This window comes from Micrasema longulum, unplaced genomic scaffold (assembly GCF_059751315.1).
Source record: "Micrasema longulum isolate JH-2025_06_02 unplaced genomic scaffold, ASM5975131v1 h1tg000958l, whole genome shotgun sequence".
Taxonomy (NCBI): domain Eukaryota; kingdom Metazoa; phylum Arthropoda; class Insecta; order Trichoptera; family Brachycentridae; genus Micrasema; species Micrasema longulum.
This window is the reverse complement of record NW_028278149.1, coordinates 349,216-375,140: the sequence shown is the minus strand read 5'-3', so window position 1 is coordinate 375,140 and position 25,925 is coordinate 349,216. Positions and strand designations below refer to the sequence as shown.

The following is a 25,925-nucleotide window of genomic DNA, read 5'->3' as shown; positions in this document are numbered from 1 at the left end:
AAGTTCACGAGTAATGCATTCATTTTAATGTTGGTAATGCCACAGGCCACAGATAGAAATATAAGGAGAGTTGTCTATGCATATTATCTAAAGCCCCCCCCCCCCCCTTACCCACTCCACACTCCACTTCCAGGCTCTGACAGATGAAAGTGAAAACGGATTACATCTTACATCTCGAATTTCTGTTATTATTTTACGATTTTCTACCTCTTCTCAATTAATTCAATTTATCATGAAAATTATAAATCATACCTAACTCGTAGCGTTTGCCAAGTGACAGGACGCCGTAAATGTAAACAAACTCTCCAGGGTATGCTTGGTTACAGCAGTTTGAAGACTAGAAGGAATGTGTATTTAACAACGCACTTCTTTCGATTGTTGCGCGGTATTATTGACAACCCTGAAATTATGCGGAGCATTAGCTTTTATGTTCCTGATAATTACCTTAGACAGCGTCAACATAGACTGTTTCACATTCCAATATACAGGACCAACCTACCAATGGTTATGCCTGTTGGAAGGGCTATCTCTATGTTGAACAATATCACTTTGCACATTGACATTTTTCACGTCTCTGAGGGAGTTTTTCGTTACAAGATTCTCTTACTTTTTTAACATATTATTCTTTGGATATTATGTACACTAATGTGTTTTTTTTAAATATACCTAATTTTACCTAATTATTTCTATATGTATGAATTAAGATATTTTATTTTGTAATGTACATATATATGAATAAATAAATGATAAATGATAAACGACACATCGAAAAAGGAAGCTATCTACAATGCTCTATAAAATCCATAGACCTTGATGAAAAAAATCCGATGACGTCACAAAACATCCGAAGACGTCATACTTGATGACGTCACGAATAATTTGTTTTGGCACTATTGAAATGACAAGAATTTAATTCTTTATATCTCCCTTATTTCTTATCAGATTTTAATAAGAATAGTACCGATCGGCTTGTGATTTTTTAGATTAATTTATTAGCCAATAAAAAAATTCATGATAATTGCCTATTGGGTATTTTTTGGTGCATCACATGCCTGTAGAAAAGAGTATACATAGCATTTTTAGGACGAAACGAATCAGCTATTAAATGGTCGGAGGGTTTTCAAGAATAGCATTATGACAAAGCAATCGAGATGCCCAATCAACCATTGTCGAGTGGGTGACAAAACGTCACATCTTTCCAGCATAAGGCTCCTGGACTGGTTGGTACCTGAAGCGTAAGACTGACCATCTTACCTTCATGAAACAAAATCCTCTGTGGCTACCGCTACGGGAAAACGGCGTGGTTTGTTTGTCGTTTAAGTAAGGATTGTAAAGCTAGGGTTTCCTAGGAGAGCGGTGCCCGTATTTTAAAAGCCGTAGTGAACGGTGATGCAGTAGACAGCCGTCGTAACGTCGACTAGAGAGTGGTTTCCTAGGAAACTGTTAAATGGTATTGATAACACCGTTTTCCTAGGAAACCACACTATAGTCACCGTTACGACGGCTGTCCACTGCATCACCGTTCACTACGGCCGTTAAAATACGGGCACCGCTGTCTTAGGAAACCCTAGCTTAAGCCTGTTATTGCCATGTACCTTTTATTTGTGATTTCCACGTCGTATTTTCGTCCACAATTGTATGATATTTTTCTTTTATATGAGTTTCTCCGCTAGTAATTACGCGTTTGTATTCATTGTCCAAGATTTTGAAAACAGTTAGATTAATCATATCATTTATAGTTTCGTAATGATATAATTCAACGCGCCTGTTCATTGAAAAAAATCGGACTAAAATTAGAGCATGGCTTATTTCACCACGTTTCTCAAACTTGGTAAGAAAATCGGACCAATTCGTCGTTGTTCAAAATCGCGTGAAGTAAACGGGGAAGTTCAGTCCTATGAGAAATTGGGTACGCAGCAATGCATTATCCAGCCTACACAGAATGGTCTGTAGCATTGCCACTGATTCTTTAGTCTTTCGTTATATTCTTTCGCTACAAATGAATGACCAGAATCTAATACGAACATCGAATGTTAAGGATCTGGGCGTTAGATTTGTGAGCACTCTGACATTTCATGAACACATAGAGACAATCAGTGGTATTGCATTGAAGATGTTAGGATTTATTCTGCGTACTGCAGGGATTTTGAAAATACCCGCGTACTGAGGACTCTGTACAACTCCTTGCTGCGAAGTAGACTCGAGAGTGGCTCGATGATTTGGGGGCCACATGAACTGAAATACTCTCTTATGATAGACAAAATCCAAAAGAAGTTTCTGAGATGAGAGAGTGCGGGTATTATCCTCGGCTCAATAAGAACACCCTGTATATTATATTATATTATTCTTTATTTACTATTTTTTTTCTCATGTATCTCAATAATAATGTACATACTTATGTGTATGTATATGTGTATGCATATATGTGTATATATATATATAAATATATATTTACATGCATGTATATTTATGTGTGTGTATGTATGCATATGCATGTGTATGTATGTGTGTAAGTTTTTAAATGTAAATTTTAATAAAATACCCATATACTTATGTTGGTAGTTGGTACATATCCTTATTTTTACTTATTATTGTATCTTTTAGTTTTTCTTATGTTATCTTTAACTTTAACTAAATGTACATACTTATGTTTCACTGCTGCACTTGAATGTATTTCTGATAAATGTAAAAGCCCGAAGGGCGGGTAAATTAATAAATAAAATAAATAGACTGTTTGGATTAGGAAGAATATTCTAATGTGGGCCAATAAGGAACTTCTCAGCATTTGCTCATGTGGAGAGGAAACCACTTAAAACTCTTCAGGAGAAGCCGGCCGTTGGCAGCAGTCAACAGGCCTGCCGTTTTACTAGAGGGGTGTTCGACATTTTGTTCCCCACTTTGGTTTATTGAACCAATTGCCTGCACTATATTGACCATGTATGATACGACCTCTTGTGTGAGTTCTTTATTGCCTATCACCGATGGGATGTCGCAAAGATCTTCCGCCAGGATTCTGCATCGCGCCTCCAGCTGTTGTCTTTGAAAGCTGAAAAAGGGGCAATGCATCAACAGGTGAGGGACATCTTGAGGAGTTTCACCGTCCCATGGGCAGCTGTTGATCTCGGAGAACTTGAAGCGATGCATAAGGAGTGATTTATGTTGACACACAAAAAATCATTCGCATCTGGCATGCTCATTTTATTTTATATACAATGCTTGACATATAAATCAACATAATTATTTAAAATCAGCTTTAAAACTAAAAAAAAAACATTATTATTAACGACGTTCTTGCAAGGTTACGTCATTTTGCAAAATTGTTAGAGACGGGATTAATTTAATAAAATCGAACGAATAAAAGATAATTCATTTGTTGTTGTTAAAGAAAAAGTATAAAATGTCTTAATTTTGGTGAATAATTGTCTTAAACTCACTATAATAGGCTTGTTTTTGCGTTTTTATATCAATTTTCGGAAACTGAGTTTCATATTTGCATGAAAAAACTGATAAAATCGATTTGATCGGTACATGGTCAGTGATCAGTACTTTTCCACCACTAGTCACATTAATTTGACAGCTGTCAACTTAATCAATCTATATTTTAAGGACTATAGCGTAGTATTGAGTAATAGTTTTGATTTAAGGTAATTTATAAACAAATACGTTTATTTCTATTTTTATATATATTTAGCTTTTTAATATATTTTTTCAATTGAATATGTTCTGTAACTTGAATTATAAAAATAAAACTGTTATCTTATTGGTTGGTTGGAAGAAATTACCACTTGGCAATAAGCCCGCCAATTTACAAATAACATTATGTACAAAAAGTCAAATAAAATAAAATAGATGCCTGGACTTCTATATTGCCTTTTCCTTTTTGGAATTTGGACAAACTCAAAAAATTGTTGATAAAAGAAATGTGCCTACTGCCGACAGCGACATGGTACAAATTACTAGTATTTAAACACATACTTTTTTAGACAAAACACTCAGTTTACCCTGAAGATAGCTCCTGCAATAGTAGCCGAAACGACGGAACAAAAAGAAACATATAGACCTCGAATTGCAAACAAACAATCCATCACGCCGTTTCCCTGTAAGGCAGAAAGGATAGAACGCCATAACACTCTATCTTGGCGTACAGACCTCTTCATACATCTTTTCATGCACGCACGCCGATTATTCCTACTTTTGACATGTCCATCTTCAAGTATTTGATGGACTCGATCGTGCCATGTCTCTCTTGGTCTTCCTCGTTTTCTGCATCCATCGACATTCGCATCGTAGGTTCTTTCGCTGTCCATTCGCTCTACATGACCAAACCAACGCAGCACCGCTTTCTTGATTCTGTCGATAATGCATGTCAGCCTTACTCGCTTCACGGATCTCGACATTTGTGCACCTATCATACATCGTTTTACCACACATTCACCCGAGGGGTCGCATTTCGACAGAATTCAACCTACTTTCATCGTTATTTTTCCAATTCCATACTTCGCTCCCATACATTAGATTTGGCACTGGAACTCCGTTGTGAACTGCTGGTTTTTTACAACTAAATTTAAATTTAAACTATGTCCCTCCATCCCTGTGTCGCTTGCTCTAATTTATTAGTGCGTCTCCACAGTTTGACGAGCCGCGCAGTTGGCACCTCGGCAGGTGAGCGATATCGCGACGGGCCTACTAATCTTACTTGCACAAGTGTTAAGAGATATTTTGTTTAAACAATTGTGAATCTATAATTACTCACGACGCTGCTTTGTCGAGTCGGAGACAGACCTTTAAAGAAATTATTCCACATCTTTGAGCGGTATTGGGTATAACATTATGTGACGTACCAGCGTCAGCTCAGTGAACTTCTAATTTACTGGGAACCAGACAAGTGTTCTCGGTATTTTGCCATATTTGTTCGTCCCAGCTAGAATACTGGAACCATAGAACTAAGCATAGTCATACATCTTGTCATACATGCCCTTCGGTTCTGTCCGCTTTTGACCTGACCAGACTTAAGATTTTGATTTATCTGATCATGCCACGTCTTCCTCGGTCGTCCTCGTCTCACGTTGCCGTTCATTTTTGCCATATATACTTGTTTTACCATTCTTTCGTCGTCCATTCGTTCTACGTGACCAAACTAAAAAAAGCAATCTGTTAATTTATCTAAAATTTTATTGCGCATGCGGAAACATTGATTGACACAACAGAGTAGATAAGTAAAGGGTCATTTAATAAGAGAAATAAAATTAATAAACTTTAAACTAAAATATAAAACAAATTTTATTTTACACAAAACGGATATTTTTATATCCTGTTAAATGATATTTGATGTTTTAAAGATAATTTCAGTAACATTTCCACCGCGTAGTTATTTAATCCGGGGCCCAATTTTCATTAGTTCTCTCATTCGATGAACAAAGTAAGGTAAAAAAAATACTACCCTGGCAACACTAACGAAATGTCCATTTTGTTTCATCGACAATCTGTCAGATGGAAAAATAATTCAATTTTTAAGTAATGCATTTGTGACAAACACATTCATTTGATAATTACACATGAAATGTGATTGCATCCTGTTTCTTTAAGATTCTGGCAGTATTTCTACACTTTAAAAGGACACAACACGGCATGGTTAAATGCGAATCAGGAGTTGCGTACTGAGCGACGTCTACAAAGAAACTAATGGGTCAAAACGTAAACCTACTCATTTATGAGTAGTTAAGTCGCCTTCTGTTTGATGTGCGTATGTGGTTTCTGGACTTTTCTTAATTATATGATTTAAATCCTATAAATAAATAAATAAATTAATTAATTAACGGAGCACAAAAAACGCAGACGCGCCTAGCGGTGAAGCTGTAAACATTAGGACCGCAAATAAAACTGGAGATATCCTTAAATTTTGGCCAAATTTCAATTAAACATAATTTTGTGCTATACGTTATAAAAATCTCTTCTTCGTTGCAATGACCAAGTTGGATGCTCTTGTGAATCCCGTAGAACAATACAACAACGTTATGAAACTTTATGCGCATGCGCAGAAATTTGCACATTGGCCATAGGATTGGACTCAAAATGAAGAGTAGTATCCAGATTCCAGCGTACCTTGATATTCAGTGTGTATTAGTTCTGTTCAGGTGTGTACTAGTTCTGTTCATAAAAAAATGTTTTTTTTTTAATTCCACGGGTTCCGATGAGAGTCTGATAGTATTTTTTATTATGTTGGTATACATGCCCCTGAAGTGTGCCTAAATTTTCAGCTGTATTCATTGTTAACTTTACTTTGTCTGTGGCAGTCGCTAAAGTTAGACGTGTTCGGCGTGCTCGGCGATTTTCGTCTTGGCGATCCAAAATGCCTCCACTGCACGGTGGTCCCGCCGTAGGTCACAGCCTTCCAATATTCATGTCCAAATTATGCTGTCAATGCTGGTAATTAGTGACTAAAAGCCAAATTTACTGATAGTATAAAAATAATTTAGGATATCTAAAAGGTTGATCTGTATTTTAGCATCGAGAATGAGTACATCTAAGGAAATGCTCATTACTGTAATCGGTGCGCTTATTATTCACCGTGTTAACTGTTCTATATTTCTCAAAATTAGTAATTGATGTGTTTTTTTTTGCAATGGAAATTCAAGTTGAAAGTATGTTTGATTATTTTGATATACTATTATTTTGATATTTGCGTAAGTGAATAGTAGTTTTTGAATAATGCCCCTGCTACATATTGCACAAATTTTGTTTAAATTAAAAAAAATATTTTTGTTTCTTATTTACTACATAATATTCACAAAAAATTTGTTTTTATGATATATATATATATGTCTGCACAACTCTGCTCCGGGGTTTAGTATGAGCCGTACACTCCGTACATTGCACACGAATAAAAAAAATAGGGAAAATTACATGCCTGACTATTTTGTAATTTTTTTTTTAGGATCTCTTTACAAGTGTTTATTCGCGCGAATGCATTTGTTTGACATTTGTATTGCTAAAAATGGAAGTAATGTGGAAAAAAAGCCATACTTTACATGTGTTTGCCAAACAAATACCCGATGTCAAAAATATCGACACAAATAACTTAAAAAATCCTATTGATTACACATACAAAAAAAAATCAAGCATTGGATGCCAAAAATGGTCGGTAAATATTCTGATTGGTAGAATGTGACAGAAGAATGCGACCTTTTGGGATCCACGCAACGTACAGGAAGTCCAGGAGCAGCTCCAAGAGATGCCGTTTTTAAATGATCGACACATTAAGAATTTCGCGGACTGTAGCAAACGATCAAAATGAAATACTTTATTAAAGCACTCCGATCAATCTAATACATCTTTTTTACAAGTCAGTACTGATGAAGTAGTATCCCTTATTGTATAAGCAATGTTAACTAAACATCAGTATTTATTAATAAAACTATACTCTTCCATCTTACCGGAATGTATTTAATGCAAAAAAGCGGTGTAAACATCGGAAAAAAATCACAAAATCGTCTGCCGAAATAGAATTGCAATCTTTGTTAGATCACACCACAAACCGTATAAGTGAATCTCAAAAGGAAGTTTTAGAAAGTATTAAGTGTTCTGACTTGTTATATAATTACGGCCTTAATAAGGATCTGATAGACAGGTGTTGCCATTTGCTGCAATGTTTGTCATCAGGATATAATATAAATAAAGTTAAGTGTAGGGATTACACGTTACAAACTGCTCAACAACTAGTTCAGGAATATCCATGGTACTACTTGCCGTCTTCTGTCCATAAAATACCTGTTCATAGGTCTGAGGTGATTGAGCATGCATTATTGTCTATTGGAGAGTTATCTGAGGAAGCAGCGGAATCAGGCAACAAAAATATTAAGCTTTATAGGCGCGATAACACACGAAAAATGTCACGAACTTTATCTAATACCGATCTCTTACATAGCCTTCTTCTTACTTCAGATCCCTTAATTTCAAGCCTTAGGAATTTGCCTCGTAAGATGAAGTCTATTTTGTCAAAAGAGTTTGTTATGTGTTTAATTATTTTTTAAGTGCAACTAATAGTTTTTAATATTTTTCTTTGAAAATACATAGTTTTGTAAATATTAAGTGCTGACATTTTTATTTATGTAAATTGACAACACCTACCCTAGATTTTTAAAAAACCGTTATTTTTTTGTACGTTTAGTTTTATATTTGTACTCTTTCACTATGTTTGTGTCAAAATGTAATTTTTGTGTACCTACTAAATAAACCGATATAATGACATTATAAAATTTTGATATGTTTATACTAATCATCATTGTTTTACATTTTTTTCCTATTTTATTTAACTAATAAACTATATATTTCAATAAAAATGAATTGTTTTTTTCTGAAATTAATCATTCTTTTGAAAAGGTATTTTTTTAAATACAGTGGCATATGTTCTGAATGTTTATTACTACAGCAAAAGGCTATGACCGCCCCTCTACGAACGCGGGACCACCGTGCGTGCACTGGGACGATTGAGCCTTAGTTTCGACGTCATATCCGTAAATCTATGTTTCGTCACCTGTTATAACACGTTTCAGTAATAGGGTATTATCACTCGGGAGGAATATCGGATTTAACCTACTCTACAAACAAAAGATTTTTTAAAGATTCTCCCAGTGTTTATATAAGCCCTAATAATGAATATTTTCATTCATTATTTTCGTTTCGAAAATAAGGTCTTTCGAAAACGATCGTTTTGTAAGTTGGTAATAAATTTTGTCACAGAAGTTCACGAATAATGCATTCATTTTAATGTTGGTAATGCCACAGGCCACAGACAGAAATATAAGGAGAGTTGTCTATGCATATTATCTAAAGCCCCCCCCCTTATCCACTCCACACTCCAGTTCCAGGCACTGACAGATGAAAGTGAAAACGGATTACATCTTATATCTCGAATTTCTTTTATTATTTTATGCTTTTCAACCTCTTCTAAATATTAATTTATTGTGATAATGATAAATTGAATTATCCATTTATCATGAAAATTATAAATCACAACTCGTAGCGTTTGATAAGTGACAGGACGCCGTAAATGTAAACAAACGACACATAGAAAAAGTAAGCTATCTACAATACTCTATAAAATCCATAGACCTTGATGAAAAAAATCCGATGACGTCACAAAACATCCGAAGACGTCATACTTGATGACGTCACGAATTGTTTGTTTTTGGCACCATTCAAATGACTAGAATTTAATTATTTACTTATTTCTTAACAGATTTTAAAAGGAATAGTACCGATCGGCTTGTGATTTTTTAGATTAATTTATTAGCTGATGAAATCCATGATAATGGCCCATTCTGCATCGTCGTTGACTTCATTTAGTGACACCTCAGCAACTTCCATTCTCCGCTGTTTTTACTCAAAATTCGAAACAAATTTTGCTGCCACGCGTTTCATACCCAAAACATTCGAAAAAATTTCATGGCATAAGCCAATCGATATGCCAACATGCCAACACTATCAGCGACTTCTCTGATCGTGATTCAGCGATCGTTCATAACCACTTCATTGACTTTTTCCAGGTTTTAATCGGTTGTTATAGTGCTGGGAAAAGCACATTATCAACCGATGGAAAGCCTGAACTTTACATCAAAAAACTAAATCAATCCTTTATTATTTTTAGTTTATGAAGAAAATGTTTTTTTTTTTATTATTTAACTTTTGGTACATAATGTTATTTGTACATTGACGGGCTTATTGCCAAATGGCAATTTCTTCCAACCAACCAATAAAATAAAAGTTTTATTTTATAATTCAAGTTACAGAACATATTCAATAGAAAAAAAAACGATTAAAAAGTTTTAAAAAATATAAAAATAGAAATAAACGTATTTGTTTATAAATGACCTTAAATCAAAACTATTACTCAATGGGAAAAAGGAAAAAAGAGGAAAGAGGGAAAAGGAAAGGAGGAGAGATTAAGGAAGAGAAAGGAGATGTTTCTTCAGACGTGATTTAAACAGAGATAATGTAGTAACATCTTTGATGGTGGATGGGAGATGATTCCACAGTCGAGCCGCATGGACACTAACTATATGAGTTAGAGAAGAAAGAGGAATTGTGGATGGGTATTAAGAGAGTGCCTTGAGAACGAAGAGGTAAACCATGAACTGATAAGCGTTGAAATTTTTCACGCAGGTATATGGGAGCGTTAGGACTGTGAAGTACATTGAACAGAAGTGAGAGGGAGTGATAGTCTCTCCGCTGTCTAATTTTGAGCCATTTCAGTTGCCTACGATAATCAGAAATTTTGTCATATTTCCTAAGACCAAAAATGTACCTTATGCATGTATTCTGAAGTCGTTCAAGTTTATCGAGTTGCTCACAGCTTAAATCAGTCATGGAAACATCAGCGTAATCTAGAATGGGTAGTAGTAATGCTTGTACAAGGGTGCATTTAGTACTAATGGGTAAGAATTTTTGCAACTTTCTAAGTGTATATTCGTATAAGTTATGATAATTTTCACAAGGCTCAAAATCTCGCAACTCTGCGTACCATCTTGGATATGAGCTTTCTCTACAAAATTGTTTATAACCTAATTGATAGCCCAGAAATTGTTAGAGGCATTTCATATCGAGTCCCTGTCCGTAGAACTCGTCAATCTGTACTCTTCGACATCCCTAACTCAATGACTAATTACTTAAAAAATAGCACTCTTCGAAGAATACAGATTACATATATTGACAGTTTTAGTGACATCGACATATTACACTGTAAATACCATATTTTTTGATAATCTGTTAGAGATTTTTAATTTATCTTTTTTTAATTTTTTTTGTTTTCTTACAATAAACATAATAATAAAACAGAGTATTAAAAAAATAAAGCATAATTACATATCAACGAAATACATATTAATAGAAAAATAGTAAACAAAAAAAACCCAAAAAGGTATGGCCTGTTCGTGGGTATACAAGAAAATGTTAATGAATTTTTGCTTCAATATAATATTTTTGTATAACATAAGAAAGAAAAAATAAAATATTCTGTAAAAGATAATATGGTATTATTTTTTTTATAGTAATTAAAAAATATTTTTAAAAAAACACAAAAATAGTCCTTAATATAAAGGGCAACAAAATAAATCATAGAAAAAAAGAGTTCATATCTTTAGTTTGAATTCAGGATAGTGCATGTTTTTTAAAAGAAGGAAAATTTTGAAAGTTTGGAATCAATGAAATATTATCAGTAAAAAAAAAATTTAAAAATTTGGGCCTATAAAATATGTATGTCTCTGTGCGAGCCTCGTTTTGCAATGTGGTATTTCTAACACACGATTCCTTCTTTGACTTGATCTATTTGAATTACTTGTAAATAAATTTCGGTTCTTAAATATATATTTTGAACATTGCAAACAATATATTTGTCTTAGATCTAAAAGTTTAGCTTCTTGGAACAATTAGAAAGAGGGAAAAGTGCGATTTTTTTAAAGCATTATTTTTTAAATAAATTTTTGAACAGTTTCTAATGGTTTAATGGTTATTGTAAGTTCCCCCCATCCAATTATTCCATAGGAAAGCGATGACTGTACAAGTGCATAATATACCATTTTAATCGTATTTAGCTGGGCGTAAATACTTAGTCTTTTGAACACAGGTTAAATATCTTAGTTTATTAACGATTACTTCAAGATGATTAGTCCATTTAAGTTGACAGTCAATGATTACTCCCAGGTATTTGATGCACCTTTCAGACTTCATGTTTACGCAGTTATTACATATGTCAAGATGACAATATTTATTATGAAACATCACATTGAGGGAAGAAGAAGGAGAAGATGATTTTGAGTTGTAAAATGGAATAAACAGTGTTTTATTACAATTTAGCGAGAGAAGATTTCGATCTAACCACTCCTTGATAATAGTTATACGTGTATTGGCTTTTTTGAAAGTATAAAGCTAGGGTTTCCTAGGACAGCGGTGGCCGTATCTTAACGGCCGCAGTGAACGGTGATGCGGTTGACAGCCGTCGTAACGGTGACTAGAAAGTGGTTTCCTAGGAAAATCGTATTGATAACCCCGTTAAAAAATAAAACCACTGTCTAGTCACCGTTACGACGGCTGTCCACCGCATCACCGTTCACTACGGCCGTTAAAATACAGGCACCGCTGTCCTAGGAAACCCTAACTTTATCCCAGAGAGGGATGAAAGTAGAGTTGGAGCTATACAATGTCTTCTCCCTTTTATGTACTATTTATTTAATATTTTTATTTATTTAGAATTCAATTATTTTTCCCTTCTCTTCCTGTATTCATAATAAATTGATGTGAAATCTGTAATTAGTCTTACTTTTTTTAATTGTTCTTTTGTATGTTGTATTTATATAAAGACTGCATGATTTCCTTAATAAATAAATGGAATCGCCAAATTTTTAAGACAAGTTATGTCTATGGCCTCTTGACTACCTTACTAATTTAATATATAATTATAATATTTATTTTGCCAAAATGCACGATACGGATTTTGTTTTTTTAATGCGAGTTGTCTTTGTCTTTTAATGCTTATTATGTACAAGATTTATATTTCTTAAAGTAGATTTTTTACTGCCATTCCTCTTTAGCTTCTGTTTTTTTATTTTCAGTGTTGAGATCAGGAGGCACATTCTACAGTGTGCCAATCCTGAACTTATCAGTGTTTGCTCACGTGGAGAGGAAACCACTCAGACCTCTTCAAGAGAAGCCGGCCTGTTGGCAGCAGTCAACAGGCCTTCCGTCAGGGGCGAACCGTGCATAGAAGCGATTATGCGCAGCTCACCATTATATTTGACTAACCGTAATGTTTTATTGTAACTTTTATTTACAGAAAAACAAATAAATAATTACCATTTATTTTAAATCATTTCCACCGTTTGTATTTTTATCCTTATATAAATATAAATTTTAATAAAGCGCGCCCAGCGCCTGCGGTGAGCCAATAAACTAGCCGATTATTCCAGCTTATTATTTCATACAAATAAGTATACTATATTTTGAACGTTTTAACCCCACCCCAGTGCGGGTTTTTTCTCCTAGATTAAACTGGCAGATTATTTGGAAAACAGTATTTCAAACATTATTTCTTAAGAACTATGTTTCTTTGAGATGGTACTTTTGACATAAGACTATAATTACTTTCATGCGTCATATTGCAGGACATATAGCGCTCCACGCGGCCGTTTTTAGCAATATTAATTACTAAAACCATGCGGCCAGTTGACATTTTAATTTAATACCTAATATTGACTGAATTCATAGTGGTAATTATTTTTATTTTTTTAATGAATTATATATTAAAGTAATGGATAATATGTCTATATAATATAATATATCACAAAGTTACATCGTTTGAGTTGATTTCATGAATGAGAGTTGTAGTTCCACACAGAACCACAGAAAAATATCAATTTTTAGTATATATTTTTTTAATTTTTTAAATTTTTTTAAACATAAACGGCAAATCTGCCTTTTACAAACATTTAAAATATTAACATATTTGGCTTAATATTTTATTTTTTTTAAACATGAATTTCCTTATACCCAAGATTTATAAAAAAATTTAACCAAAAATTATACAAGATTTATTTTTAAAAAATTAACCTAAAAATTTTACAGCATATTCAGTAGAAAGTTTAAATAATAAAACATTCTACAGTAAAACAACAAAAAAATCATAAGTACTGTTTCACAAAAAACTGTATATATATATTATGAAATGCATGAATAAATAAATATAATTACCATTCACCATCTTTGAAAAGTTCAAAAGGTTTGTTCTATAGGAACAATACCCTACACTAAATATATCAGATACGTGGGAATAACTATTGCCGAGTTCATGAAGTATATTTAATACGGCGTTACAAGTATACACTGTCCGTGAATTGTTGCTACAAAACGGTGGCACCTGTCTAGTTATTCTTACATTATATTATGTACCTACTATGTAGGTACAAATATATGATATTTTTTATAGCTTACCTGTAAATAAAATCACCATTCGCCACTGCCTTCGAGAGGAAGAGTGTTCGGCATTTTGTGTCCTACTTTGGTTTATTTTTCCTACGTCCTGGACTGACGTGACAACGTAAGATACTACCTCTCCCGTACTTCTTTATGAAGTATCACCGATTGATTGATTTGGTGTTTATTTTGTAGAACTCCATATTTAAACTTATAATTAGAAATCAAACACTGATTTGAGTCTACTGAACACTTTATTTTATTTTTTTTAACATATAAAAATAAAAACTTCGTGACAATTGTTTCGCCTTATTAGGGCATTTTCAAACGAATGTGAAGATTATTTGGATTGAATGTCCTTATATAGTTATATAATTCAATGTACTTAAGTAGAAAATAAAAATAATCTTATGAACTATAGCATGTACATTAATCATAATTGAGGGAAAAACCAATGGTTAAGGGTGAGGCTAAGTGTTTAATAGGTAATGGGGAATTTAGGTATTTATATTTGAATTTCGGGGAAAATATAACAAAGTAAATATTTATTGACATACAAGTATGTATTGCGAGATAATTAATGAAGCCTTATAGTTTTGTAAATTTAGATAATTGTTGTCGAAAAAAATATCAATAATATTATAACAGGTTGCTGTTCATTTTAATTTTAAAACATGATTGAAATATTATGAGGAAATTTATATAAACATAAATGTATTATTATACAATATTTCTATTTTTAAGAATTTCTTATCAAAATATATAAATGCAATTGTAACATGATTCATCTATTAATTACGCGTCATATAAGCGTGTACAAAAAGGAACAAAGTGAAGAATAACAGTCTATTTAAATATGTTTAATAGTGGTGAAGATATTAGGTTGGTTTGCTAACTTCTGCATCGCGCCTCGCGGAAAAAGGGGAAAAGCACCACAGATGAGGGACATCCTGAGGTGTTTCATCATCACATGGGCAGCTGTCGATCTCGGAGATCTTGAAGCGATGCAGCGATTCAGGTAGCTCATGCAACCACCGTGACCCGTGAGGATTTGGGTTAGCTCAAAGTCGGCTTTCTCCATTCTCCTGAAGTCAGAGGCATGGTAAATGGTCGGGAAAAACAGTTTTAGTAATTTATCCGTTAGTTTCATTCAAATAACGGTCATTCCAGAGTTGCAGGGTCCCATTTCTTACCTTCCTTCTGGCATACTTAGCTGAGCGGCGAGTTGGCAAAATGTCTTCTTTTGTCTTCTTGAAAGGAATCATAAAAACAAAAATATGAAAGATTCTAGAATTCATTCTTATCCGAATTTTTAGTGATGGGGGTCAGTGATATGTAACCTTCTGACCTCACTGCGACCTGTGAAGATCTATTTATTAAAATTTATTTCAACCGAGAGTAACGTGATTTAACGTAAAAATTATTAAAAAAAATATTCCATTCTACTTTTAACCCTCAACCGAGGTTTGAAGTTTATCACTGTCTGAACATTTTGTTAATTATCTATATTGATTAAATTATTTTTTTTAGTAAAGAAATAACTTAATAACATTAAAAATCGAACACGTTTTAAAACTACCGAAATGCAAAAAGTTTACACGCCGCGGAACTGATTCCGTTGAGCGCCTGGCTAATATTGACGAAAACAATGGCTCATTAAAACAATGCTACCCATTTATTACGAAACAAAGTGCAACTCACGCCCTTAGATTCTTATTTAATAAGGTTTAATGCACATTATAATATTTATTCGGACTAATTTTCTTACTTAAATACGAAATTACAGCCGGTTTAGCGCAAAAAGTCGACTTTTTCGGAAACTTCAAGCTCTGGTTGAGGGCCAAAAGTAGTATCGAATTTTTTTTTACATTTTTTGCATTCTGAGTAATTCAAAAGGTAACTTTTTTGACCCCCTTTATTTAAAAATTCGGAAAAAAAATTATCGGCTCACCACAGACACAATTAATCATTTTTAGAATAATAATATTTAAGATTTTACCTTTTTTTTTTCTTTTTTTGCATTTTTTTTGTTTCGGCACCAGTGCATTCCTGGTATGTACATATATGCAAGGTGTACAAAAGTTGGAAGAAGAGATGAAAAGGAAAGGATGAAATCAAATATTCAAACAGTAAAATTTTAAACGTGGTTATTTTAAGTAAAGATTATTCCTTGATCCAGTGGAAGACGAGGCAAATATTAGTTCTTCTTTTTCTTATTTTCTTCGTGTAAAAGTCTTGAATGTCCTCAAGCGTTGATTGTACATCCGTCTATAAAGAGAGCAACTCCATGACAGTGTTAAAGATAGCAATACTGTCGACGGATAGCTCTCTTCATTAACGGATTGTAGCTCGACTGGTGCCCTGTGCATCTTCCGCCTCCCGGAGCAGCGTCAGGAGACTGGAGAATCCGCCAGCAAGGAGTCGCACTCCCGGTTCTCACATAAACTCTGTAAATGCCTAGACTCCAAAAATATATTTAATATCAACATATAACAACAGAGACGAAGAATATTTAAGAGAAGGTAATATAGAAGTCTAGGCATCTACAGGGCTTATGACCTGTCAATGGCTGATTTAAGTGGCCACTTTACACACCGTGTAACATATTTGAACATCTATATTCCTTCAATTCTTTCATCTGTTGATGTTTGTGAAGTCAAAGAGCTGAAACCTTTATTTATGCTGGTGAGATTCATCTAATTGAATTATTTCACCTACATACTAGGCAACGCCTGAAAATTTGTCTTCAATTTCTATACTTCTTCATGGACCAGGTGGATTTATCAACAATATTTTGAGTTTGTCCAAATTTTTGTAGACAAGGACTTGATTTAACTCCCTAGGAGCTGTTTATATCAACATATTACAACAGAGATTAAGAACATTTTAAAGAAGGTCATATTGAAGGAATACAGGTGTTTAAATATGGGCAGAACGGTGAATGTTACAGTGTGTAAAGTGGCTACTTAAACCGGCCAATGCCAGGTCATAAGCCCTGTAGATGCCTAGACAAGGACTGGGGAGCTGTTAACATTAACATATTGCAACGGGCAATGCCTGAAAATGTTATTTCTTAAATTTTTATACTTCTTCATGGACCAGGTGGATTTATCAACAATATTTTGAGTTTCTTTTTGAGAGAATTTTGAGTTTGAGACTTCTATATTACAACAACAACAACAACAAACCATCACGCCGTTTCTCCGTAGGGATAGGCAGAGAGGATAGAACGCCATAACACTCTATCTTGGCAAAATACTTCTATATTACCTTCTCTAAAATGTTCTTCGTCTCTGTTGTAATATGTTTATATAAACAGCTCCCCAGGGAGTTGAATCCAGTCCTTGTCAACAAAAATTTTGACAAACTCAATATATTTAATATGCTGAAAAATCATCAAATTGGCGGCCTCCATAGTGTAGTCGTTAAGACGTTACTCAAACTCACGCACAGAATGTTCCATGTTCGATTCCCGGTGAGAACACAGACATTAAATGTGATTTTTCTCAAGCACGGATGTTATTAAATATAGTAAGAAATTATGTTAAAACATAGTAATAAATTATGTAAAAACATAGTAATAAATTATGTAAAAACATAGTAATAAATTATGTAAAAACATAGTAATAAATTATGTAAAAACATAGTAATAAATTATGTAAAAACATAGTAATAAATTATGTAAAAACATAGTAATAAATTATGTAAAAACATAGTAAAAAATGTAGTGAAAATATAGTAAAAAAAACGTAATAGAGCCCACAGAGAAAGGATTGAAAATAATCAACGATATTTTTTTAAATACCTAGACTATAAAAGCAATAAAACGCTTTGTACTTACAGCCAATCTGCCAAACAAAATGGATTTTTTACCCTTGAAAATAGACGCACTGTATCAGAGTTATGCTATTTACATAAATTATTAAACCTACTCTCCAAAATTAATCTTAATGTCCCCTTTCGCGTGACAAGAAATAAGTATTTATTCCATCTGCCAGTCTGTAGCCACTAACTATGCACAACACTCTTTCCTCTATCATTCTTGCTCTAAGTATAATACTTTTTTTTCAAATATACTTATATTTTACATGCCCCTTAATTTATTTTAAAAATAAATTAAGACTCCTTATTTCTGGCTGCGATACGATCCCACTTACTATTTAATGATGCTCACACTAACACAAACCAGTAGCTCAATCACAGATAACTATCAACGTGCTAATAAGCGACGTGATAACTATTTCTCACCCAGGAGAAGGCCACTCAAACCAGCTTTTGACTGGTCATAAGCCCTCTCTGTTTAAATCTGTTCTGTATCTTTGTTTAAATCACGTCTGAAGAAACATCTCCTTTCTCCTCCTTAATCTCTCCTCCTTTCCTTTTTCCTCTTTCCTCTTTTTTTCCTTTTTCCCATTGAGTAATAGTTTTGATTTAAGGTAATTTATTAACAAATACGTTTATTTCTATTTTATATACTTTAATCTTTTTTTTCTATTGAATATGTTCTGTAACTTGAATTATAAAAATAATACTTTTATTTTATTGGTTGGTTGGAAGACATTGCCATTTGGCAATAAGCCCGCCAATGTAGAAATAACATTATGTAAAAAAGTTAAATAAATAAAAAATAATCTTTTACAGAATATTTTCTTTACTCTTTCTTTTTCGTATTACAAAAAAATATTATAACTGTCTATTTATTACAGGAGCAAAAATTCATAAACATTTCTTGTATACCCAGGAACAGGCCATTCCTTTGTGGGATTTTTTGTTTACTATTTTTACTGTTAATATGTATTTCATTGCTATTTAATTTTCCTTTATTTTTTAATACTCTGTTTTACCTCTTATGTATATTGAAATAAAAAACAAATAATAAAAAATTAAAAGCTGTTTTAGAAAAATACATAAAAGGTGAATTTGAAAAAGACAAACAAAAAAGGACTTTAATTGACAAATGAGCTCAGATTTGAAAGTTGATGAAGACAATTTAATTTAAAACATGTTTAAAATAGACACTCAAATGTTTTAATTAGTATTGTAATTATATGTAGTTTTCGCTAAATCTATCTTGACTAACGGTGTTATATCCAGGCGCCATTTTAAACGCTAAAAAGTGTTCATTTGCATACATTTGTAAAGAATAATGAGCTGTAAACGATGCAGTTAGACGATAATTTATGCGTCATTTTGTTTCGGTTAATTGCGTTCATAAATGCACATAAATGAAGTTATTCTCTTTTGTTTTAAGTGGATGCTTTTGTGAACACACATGTGAGTGTGCCGTTGTGAACACAACCATTTTCTAGGCTGAAAAATTGAGCAAGTTAATTATTATATCGACTCGGGGCCCCGATTACAATGGGAATAGAACAGCAGGCTTATTCTGTCACAATTTCGTTTCGTAAGTTCGTAAGTTCGTTCGTTCGCCATAGATAAACTCTTTTCTGTTCCCTAGTTCGCCCGCACCTAGAGTATTCCTCTGTTATCTGGTCTCCATGTTATGATGTTCACATCAAGAATATTGAATCAGTTCAACATAGATTTTTGAGGAAGATAGGCTGGAGGTTGGGCTTATCCAGAGACCAATATACGTATAATGAGTAAGAAACTAGCTTAAATATATCTTATCTTCAAGACCGTCGAAATTAATCAGACCTTATAGTCCTATTTAAAATTCTCAACTCACTCTTTGATGCGCCTGAACTACTGAGCTCAATAAAATTAAATATCCCAACTAGAAACCTCAGACAAAACTAACTCTTTCATACCGATAACCATAGAACTAACTATGGTTTTCATTCCCCTATGCCCAGAATTCTTAGGTCTGCCAACAAATATACCAGTCTTGATTTCTTTGATAACAAGTTGTCTTCTTTCAAACGATCACTGTCTTCATTGGAGAGACGTAGAACTGAGATGGACCTTATATGCATTTTCAAAATACTTAATGCTTTAAGTGATGTCCCATCTCTGTTGCAATCAATTTCTTTTCATGTTCCCAACCGTGTCACCAGAAGTCAAAATCTGCTATTTATAAAATCTTCTAAGAGCAACTTTGGTTTTTATGCCCTAGGGTCCAGAATGTGTAGATTAGTCAATTCATCACGCGACTTGGAATTTTTTGGGATAGATCTTCCGGCTTTTCGTAGATCTCTTCGCGACTAAACAGTGTGGGATGAAGTTGGATATTGGCGTGGTTTAGCTCAAAGCTTTTGGTCTTTCGTTTTTTTTAAATATATTGTATACAATTATTGTTTTGCCCTTGTTTGTCTTTGCTAAATAGTTTTATGTTCTTTTTGTTCAGTTTCTTGCATTTATGTTTCTTCATGTAACTGTTGTAATTGGCTTAGGCCGTATATAACAAATAAATAACTGAATCAGATTCAATTATAAACACCTCTCTCCCGCTTCCGCTCCCATCGAGTCATTTTTTTATTAGTTCTCTCATTCGATGAGCAAAGTACTAATGAAAATTAGACCTCGGATTAAACAACGCCGTGGGGGACATTTTAACGACATTATCTTTAAAATATAAAATATTATTTAACATGATATAAAAATATCTGTTTTATGTCATATAAAATTTGTTTTATATTTTAAGATCAAAGTTCATTAATTCAATTACTCTTATTAAATGACCCTTTACTTATCTACTCTGTTGTGTCAATCAATGTTTCCGCGTGCACAATACAATTTTAGAGAAATTAACAGATTGCTTTTTTTTTACCTTACATTTGTGTAATAATTATATTTTTTTCCTCTGTGCAACATTATGCGGCGACATCACGAATGCGCGCTGCGGCTGTGGGTCATAGTGGGGGGATTATTGGACACAGTCCGATGTATTCAAATATGATTTTACGCTCTATGCTAAAAAACCACAAGCCGATCTTTGCTATTCTTTTTAAAATCTGTTAAGAAATAAGGGAGATATAAAGGAATTAATTCTAGTAATTTGAATGGTGCTAAAAACAATCAATTCGTGACGTCATCAAGTATGACGCCTTCGGATGTTTTGTGACGTCATCGGATTTTTTTTCATCAATGTCTATGTATTTTATTTATGGAGTATTGTAGATAGCTTCCTTTTTCTATGTGTCGTTTGTTTACATTTATGCGTCCTGTCACTTATCAAAAATTACAAGTTGTGATTTATAATTTTCATGATAAATTGATGATTACTCTTTTTTTTACCTTACATCTGTGTTATGATTATTTTTTTCCCATCAAGCAACATTACCCGGCGACTTAACGTATGCGCGCGGCGAAAGTGTGTCTAAGTGGGGGAATTATTGGACACAGTCCGATGTATTCAAATATCATTCTACGCTCCTTCTGGACTATTCTTAATTCTATGCTCAAACCCTTGTTGGGTGATGATAATGATCAGCTGCATGGGTGGTTCAAGAACGCTGTCATTCGTCAATTGACATAAGTTGCATACGATTTGAATGAGTCCAGCATAAAGCGCCAGAGCTGTATGGTATTTACACAAAATATCAGAAGTCGTGCACCATTCGTTAGAGTGTATTCTTCATAATGAATGACAAACTTAACTTTCGAGCTATCGCTTGGTCCACGGACAGTTAACAGTACTTACTTCACACATATGTTGTCGTGTGAAACCGTTTAAAACGATTTACTTTGAAAGTTGAGTCGTGCGCTGTCATTTGGTAAAAAATGGATGCGTAAATTCATAACCTCTCATCAAAGAATGAGGAAGTTCGGTGGTTTACTAAAATTTTATTATTTGTTAACAGACTAATAAACTAAGTCAAAAATTTTTTTTTCAATTTTTATATATCGTATTATCAGCGCTACGATTTTTTAAAGTTTTGTATTTCTGAAATAACTCCGCGTGTAACGTCAGAGGTTCATTTCCGCTTTTTCTCATTCAGTTCTTCCCATTGGTCCAGAAGCGACAAGCAGACCGGAAATCTTCCATAGCTCTCAGATCATAGGTTAATTCACATGAACCAGTGACGTCATTTAAAGTAGTGCGTTTTTATTAAAATATTTTTTATCATTTTTTCCGTACATTTTCAACAAACTTTACCGTACAATTTAATGCTTTAATTTTTACTCCGCGCAAGAAAACATTTTTTGTATCCAATTTCCCGCAGGGCTGAAGTTCCTCATTATAATATACCAGTAGCTCAACCACAAATAACTATCGACGTGCTAATAAGCGACGTGATAACAATTTCTCACCATGGTTGTTTATCGTATTCGCGATCACATTGCAACATCCGTGAACACCTAATATTAAATGTCAATGTCAAGATATTTCATCATCATCACATCATCATTTCCTTTCAGCACCTAATGGTGTATAAGGCACTGCACTGGTACACAAATAGTAGTGTATCTTGATCATTTTTGTAGCATGAAGGTAAGATGATCAGTCTTACGCTTCAGGTACCAGTCTAGGGACGATGAAATATTCTAGTGTAAAAACACCCTTTTAAATAATATTTCATATCAACCAGGTCGGGAATCAAGCCCGAGACCTCTTGCATGGTAGGCAAATGCGCTGACCATTATACCACGCGGCTGACCGTAGTCAACAACGTATTGTTTTTTTTTTTTTTTTCTTTATTAGGGCCTACTACCAAAACTTGATAACATCGGCCAAAAACAAGTTACATTTGTAAACATAAGAACAACATAAACAGACAGGAATAACAATATACATACAAACAAAAGACAAGAAAAATATACGTACAAGAATAACATCAAAATATCACACACATATCCAAACCAATAAAAATTTCAACATGAATTAAAATAGGCACTAACAGAAAAACCCACCAAAACCTGATAGTGCCTATTTAACAGAAAATAGAAACTTACAGTAAAATAAAAAGGAAGATAGAACTTAATAACTAGAAAAATTACAACAAAATAATCAAAATATTAACAAACTTAATCTTATATTAATGATAAATTATAACTATTTATTTTATTTTATTTAAATCTTAAAGTAGGGCACACATATCATACATATTGTTATGTGTGTTCTAATAATAACATTGCAAATATATTTCATTTATAAATTGTTTATCACATATGTCTTGACCATTATTTTAAATTTTGATATGTTTTTTTCTTCATAAATATTTTTTTCCATTTCGTAATACTTTTTAATTGCTTTAAATAAAATTGAATTTTGTGACTTTGCCTTTTTCCTAAATGGAAGTCTAATTTTGTTCTTTTCTTTAGTATTGTGATCGTGTTCATGCTGGTTCCGATCAATTTAAAATTAAATTAATTAATTAATTTAAACTATTAAAATTTAAATTTAAAATCAAACGTCGGAAGTAATAATGACAAAATATTTTACATAAACCTAAAAATGTAAATAAATTTATTGTTAAAAAACAAAGAATTAATTTAAACATAATTATTTCAATGACACAACTATTACAAATCATAATAGGGAACAGTTTGAACTTAAAAAAATATAAACAGAATTGATCAATAAACAATTTGTAAAAGAAAAAAATTGAGATAAATGAATTGGAAAGGTTATAAAAAACATAAGTAAAATATCAAATAATTATTTCCTCCCAGTCATTAAAGGACTTGTAAAAAACTACGTTGTTGACTGTCAAGATATTTACGTTTGTGCAATCACATATTTGAATTTTACCGGTGTAAATATGGAAAATATTTCAAAACTGCTATTTTTATTTATTTATTTGTTATTTATCATGCTATTGCATTTAGCCAGCGATTGGCAAGCCAAATGTCAAGAAAGCAGTCGCCATAGTAATTTTAATTTAATATTCACTTTTTTGTGTTAGATACTCCTTACTATTTTGCAAATGCAATATATTGTATTATTTTTAATAGCAAACGCCGATTTTTCGCCAATAAACTGTATTTATTTACGAGGAAAACAAAAAACAAACCGACACAAGCGTTGACTTAGAGATTACACACGCGTTGACTTATGACCGCGATAACTTAAGCGTGTTCATTATTGTCCATTGTGATCACTCAAATTCTTAGCATGTTTTTCAGCACGTCGATAGTTATTTGTGATTGAGGTACAGAAGGCGCGTAGAATCATGTTAGCATACATCGCACTGCGTCCAAAAGTCTGACATCCCGCCCGCGCGCATGTGTGAAGTGGCCGCGAAATGTTACCAAATTGCGACCAATACATTATAATAACACAAATATAAGATAATTTTGTGTAATGTTGATCTTTTACCACAAAAAATATAGTATTGATTGGACTATAAAAAAACAGGTACTTTCATTAGGTATACGTAAATAATCAATTAAATAATCACAAGGTAGAACGTATACAAACGTGTGAATAAAAGCGGGTGATAGGAAGGAGTGGAGACGTTTGCAAGAGGATCTAGCAGTGGAAAGGACAAGTCAAAAGAAGAAGCCGCTTACTTCACTAAAGGTAAACCCCGCTAAGCTCACGCAAAACCCGGCTGGCGGTTCAAGAATGAAAAAATTGAAAAAAAAACTCTACATCTCACTGTAATATAATGTGTAAATATCCAAAAAGACCTTGATCGTCTATTTGATTACTGTAATAAAAATCGATGTACATTAATACCTCAAAATTTTATTTGATGACATTTACATTGACATAGAAAATGAAAAACTTAATGAAGTCACTAAATTAAATATTTAGGTGTAATGTTGGATTCAAAACTTACATTTCACCAAAACGCTAAGATGGTAATAAATAAGATTGCAAAAAAAATATCAATTTTGGGAAGGATCAGAAGATTTATTGATAAGGACTCCTGCAAAACTATTTACAAAGCAATTATTGAACCACACGTTAACTACTGTAGTAGCATTTTATTTTTATCCAACAAAGAAAACATAGATAAACTAACTGTATTACAAAATAAAGCCTTTAGAATCATTTTGAAAAAAAACAGATATACGAGGGTAAAGTCGATGGTAAATGAAATGAAATTATTAACATATAAACAAAGAATATTTTACAATACAATGATATTTGTTCATAAAATTATAAACTCTAATAAAAAAACAGAATTTTGGAAAAAAATCGATCGGAACCAGCATGAACACAATCACAATACTAGAGAAAAGAACAAAATTAGACTTCCATTTAGGAAAAAGGCAAAGTCACAAAATTCAATTTTATTTAAAGCAATTAAAAAGTATTACGAAATGGAAAAAAATATTTATGAAGAAAAAAACATATCAAAATTTAAAATAATGGTCAAGACATATGTGATAAACAATTTATAAATTAAATATATTTTCAATGTTATTATTAGAACACACATAACAATATGTATGATATGTGTGCCCTACTTTAAGATTTAAATAAAAAATAAAAAAAATATTTTAAAAAAAGTACAATTTTTTACGCACACTTATACGATCAAAGATAATTCCATATCACGGTGTAGCGAGATAAGAGACTTGGGAGTTATTCTTGATAATGGATTGCTGTTTGGGTCTCGCATAAATTCTATTGTTGAAAAAGCTTACCAAATGCTAGGCTTCATTTTCAGAATTTCTAAACCTTTTAAAAAACCAAATACATTAAAAACTTTATACAACACTTTTGTACGCAGTAAATTGGAGTTGGCATCCGTCGTGTGGAGCCCACAATACATAACAAACGTAGAAAGGATTGAAAATGTTCAACGAAAACTTTTTAAATGCCTAGATTATAAAAACAATAAAACGCTTTGCACTTACAGCCAATCTGCTAAACAAAATGGATTTTTTGCCCTTAAAAATAGACGCATCCTATCTGAATAATTATGATATTTATGTAAATTATTAAATAATAAAGTGGAGACTTTTAACCTACTCTCCAAATTAATCTTAATGTCCCCTTTTGCGTGACAAGAAATAAGCATTTATTCCATCTGCCAGTCTGTAGCACAACACGCACAACACTCTTTCCTCTATCATTCTTGCTCTAACTATAATGCTTTTTTTCC

At 32.8% G+C, this 25,925-nt stretch overlaps 1 protein-coding gene across 2 annotated transcripts in view; it reads right to left on the bottom strand.

The window, feature by feature from the left end:
• Positions 1 to 25,925, bottom strand: part of LOC148277900 (uncharacterized) — a 55,428-nt gene that overhangs the window by 21,368 nt on the left and 8,135 nt on the right. The window contains exon 1 of one of the 2 annotated variants that reach the window (XM_088232221.1): positions 1,596 to 1,789. The exons of the other annotated variant lie outside the window; for it this stretch is intronic. The gene's annotated coding sequence lies outside the window, so the exon portion shown is untranslated. Of the gene's footprint in view, positions 1 to 1,595; positions 1,790 to 25,925 lie in introns of those variants that run through there. 2 annotated transcript variants of the gene reach the window in all.